This window comes from Hippichthys cyanospilos, chromosome 2 (genome assembly GCF_059441005.1).
Source record: "Hippichthys cyanospilos isolate Australia breed blue-spotted pipefish chromosome 2, RoL_Hcya_1.0, whole genome shotgun sequence".
In the NCBI taxonomy this organism is placed as follows: Eukaryota; Metazoa; Chordata; class Actinopteri; order Syngnathiformes; family Syngnathidae; genus Hippichthys; species Hippichthys cyanospilos.
The window spans coordinates 36,027,442-36,031,562 of NC_142370.1; positions in this window are offsets into that span (position 1 = coordinate 36,027,442).

Sequence of the window (4,121 nt, forward strand, 5' to 3'; positions counted from 1 at the left end):
GTCGGGTTCCATTCTGACGGGGCCGTGAATGGGACCGGCCGTCGCTGTCCACGGTTCTGAAAGATTGCTGCGAGGCTAAGACGCCTGTGATATGCTTGTAAATCTAGCATCAGCTGTTGTTTAAGCATATGATCCACGTCCCGAACGGGGACAAAGGATAGTCCTCTTTTCAAAATTTGGCGTTGCGTGGGTGATAAATCAATTTTATCGGTCAGGATCATAATTCCTTCATCGCGGTTAAAATTGATTTCATGCGGGCCCTTTTGTAGTAACGTTACAGGATGAGTCAAGTCAGTACCTGTACGCTCCACGTGGGGTCCTTCACCTTCTCTTCGCGCAATAGCCTGTTCAGTCAGAAAATTCCACCAGTGCATGAGCATCCTGTGAGCTGTTCCGGGCGTCCAGTGTATGCCATCCTGGCCCACTTTAAAACGCTCGCACGGAAGAGCCGGAATGTAAGAGCCTTTGGTGATATATTGGTTGAGGACTGCCAAATTGTCCCGTTCTTTTTGCGATAAATTCTGGGAGAAGTTGATTTCCGCAACCCAGATTTGCGCTTTCGGGAAACGGCGTGTTGCGGCCAATTTAGCTTGCTGCAATTGCTTAACCGCCGTGTTATGAGCTGATTGTGCTCTATTGTTAATGCCCGCTGATAGAATGACCTGGGTCACCGCATCCGACTGTTGATCCTTGTCAAGGATCGATTTTAGATGTCGAAGTGTGGCTCCCGGATAACTATCGATTTGGAGATCTTGAAAGGGAAAATCAGGGAGTCTCGCTAAATTTGAGTCACCCAAGATCACCCGAGATGATCTCACAAACAGGCCCCAATTTGCCTGTTTCCTGAAGCAGGGCCTATGTGCTATAACACGGGAAAGCCCCGGGGCCGGTGGTTTTTGATAAGTCGCGGGTTGCGTTCTTGTCAATTTTGTGTTTGTTAATGTGCTCTGGCGAGTTCGGGCGGAGCATGAGTGGGCCGGTCGGGGGGTCTTATTTGCCCTTAATCGACTGGCCCAACTCGTTTCGCCCCGTTCTCCCGCACCTTCGGGAGATTCATTCGCCGGCATTCGAGGCGGAGATTGGTTACCTGCTGGACGGCGAACATGCCCTCCCACCCCTGAGGGGCCGGCCACCTCCTCATCGTGAGCCGGGGGTGAGACAGGAAAGGGCGCCAGCAGGTTGTTCTCCTCGGCTGAGTCGATGTCCCAGTCGAGGTCAATGAGGCCGATGCCGGGAGATAAGTCATCCACACACGGCATTTGGGTGGAGGGGCCTGCCCTCACGTCAGGGGAGGGGGGGCGGACCGGTTGCCGTCTCCCTGACGGGAGCCTCTTAACCCTCTGTGGAAGCGGGTCCGGGCTCAGCACGTCTGGCCGGTGGCCCTGGACGGGCGTCCGGCCTTGTACAACGCCCCCCTGGGCCCCCCGCCACCATTGTGTCTGGGGGGCCCCGTGGGGCGTCGAGTGGTCCACCGGCTGGGCCTCTGAAAATTGTGCCCCAATCGTATTTCCCGCCCGAGACGGAGCCGGTTGATTACCTCTCTCCATACGGTGGGTTGGTTGTGCGTCCACCGGGGGGGCCTGAGGGGTCGATGCAGCAGCAGCAGCGGCGGCGGCAGTGGTGGTGGCAGTTTCGGCAACATTCCCAGCAGCGGCGGCATCGGCGGTGGCAGGTCCGGCGGGGGCTTGTCCGGCGCCTGCCGTCGCCTGCAATGCAGGCGCTGGTACCGGCAGCCAGTCCATCGCCGTCTCGCGTGCACCTACCCCCGCCGTCAGGGCCAATTTGTGCGACGCCGTCTCACGGAGGAACGATTTCACATCCGCAAGCGTGGTGTCGGACAGGACGGGGCCCAGCCGGCGCCTCGCCCACCGACGAGCGATGTTTAGGGCAACCGGCCAGTCCTCGTCCAGCAAATCAACGACCTCGCCCCTGGCACGTTCCATTCCATCATGGTAGTGCCGTGCCAAGGTGTCTCTCACGCTGCTGGCCCATGCGCTCGCGTGCTCCTTGAGACGGTCCTCCGTCGTCTGGGTGAGCCCAGCCGGCCTCACGGATTCCCGGAGGCCGGCCTCGGCCTTTTGGATATTGTTCGGCAGCTCCCCCGAGGAGAGCACGCGAGCCGAATGATGGGCCATCCGGACTAGGCGGTAAATGGCCCTTGTCTGCGCCCGCATGGGGGGTGGGGCCGGCTCCATCCCCCTGTGTGTTGCGCGTGCTGTGTGCCTGTTGCTCAACTGCTTTCCGGCCGCTTGTCTGCGTGCACGTGCTGACACGCGCCCCCCCGGGCGCATCTCCCGCCGACGACGGGGGGGTCGCCGAGGACGGCGCCGCTAGCGGTGGTGGGAACGCCCCCCAGCGAACCCGGCCTGCAGGGCGCTGGTGGCCGGGTCGGCGTTCCGTCGCAGCGCCGCCCCGACGTGCCCCCTGCCGCTGCGCCGTGCGGCCACGCCGAGCCGGTGACGGTGGCGGCGGTGGCGGAGCCGCCCGTCCCCGTCTCCTCCGGCGGCGGTGGTGGTGGTGGTGGTGGAGAGGGGGGCGTACGTGGGCGGCGATCCCGCCGCCCGCGCCGCTCGCGTGGCTCACGCCGCTCGAGCCTCTCCCGAGGCCCCGGGCGTGGCCTCCCGGAGGTCCCCGCAGCCCTCCGGGAAGCCCGGTGCTCGCCGCGCTGCGGCGAGTACGCCCCGCGCTCCCACTCACCTCGGCGGTGGCTGTCCTCCCTCCTCCGAGGACGTTTTCTTGGTCTTGCTGGGGGGGTGGTGTCGGACTCGGGCGACCGACGATCCCGTCCGCCACGTCGTAGGGTTAGGGTTAGGGTTAGGTAAGGGGAAAAGACCCCATCCCCAACGGAAGACTCCGTCGGAGTGAGGTAAGTGCACGGTCCTGCCACTGTTTCCTAGGGTTAGGGTTAGGGTTAGGGTTAGGTTTATGGTTATAGGCCGGGAGCCGGTAAAGACCGCCATCCCGTGGTGCACTCGCCACGTCGGGGCAAACTTACGGGAACCCCCTTTGTCACCGTGCCTCATGGTGTGAACCTGGACATCTCGTCTCCAGTGCCCACGTGCGGGTCCTTGACCTCCCGCAGCTGCTTTGGCCTCTGGGACTCGTGTGTGAATATGTTCCGAGAATGGGCCGATGTAATGTATGTGGCTACCACCTGGTTAGCCACATTAGCTTTGGCCCCTGATTCTCCCGACGGATCGGCTGCCCGCCATTGCGTCGCCGCTACCGTCCGCGAAGTCCCTTGACGTTCTTGTATCTTTTTCTTGGCCTGATGTTTTAGGAAAGAGCCGAGCTAATGCAACCGGTTGACATCCGGTTAGCCACATTAGCATTGGCCCTTGCCTTTCCCGACGGGTCAGTCACCCGTCATGACGTCGCAGGTTCCATCCGCGAAGTCCACGTCAAAGCTCAAGGTCAAAGTTTCAAATCCAGATTTAGCTTAATGTATTCAGCTAACTTGCAGTTAGCCACATTAGCTTTGGCCCTCGTCCGTCGACGAGGTAATTTTAGGACACATCGTCAGTGGAGAACCCAAGTTCATCGGGTGTTTCGGGTCTTTAATCTCCAGACACCCTCCCTTGGGCGACCCAGCCAGGGGTGATCAGTTCCTGGCTTGTGTCCATGTATTGTTGCAAAGTTGTCTTTTCTTACTGTGTTGTGGCTCCTCACGTCCTTCCTCTTCGAGCTCCGTCGTCCAAATGGCTCCTTGCGGACGTGCGCAGACGCTTTTATAGGAGTGGGGATCTTTCCCCACAGTGCCCTCTTGTGGCCCATTGGAGAAGTGCACTTCCTCCTGTTGCTCCCAGTTTTTGGCTTGAATTTCTCTTCTTATCTGATTGTTGAACATGCTGTGTGATGTGCTCACTTACCTGCTCCTCTTCTTATCAATTGTCCCACGACGAATTTGTTGATCCATCTTTTATTCTTGTGATGATGAATCCCTTGTCGTTTTTCCTGGTTCTCTTCTCATCCGTTGTCCCCCGACGAATCCTCTTGTTGCTCCGTTGTACTATCTCACTCCTGTCCTTCCTCTTCAAGTTCCGCTGTCCAAATGGCGTTTTGCGGAAGTGCGCAAACGTTTTTTTATCCAAGTGAGGATCTTTCCTCACAGTGCCTCCTGT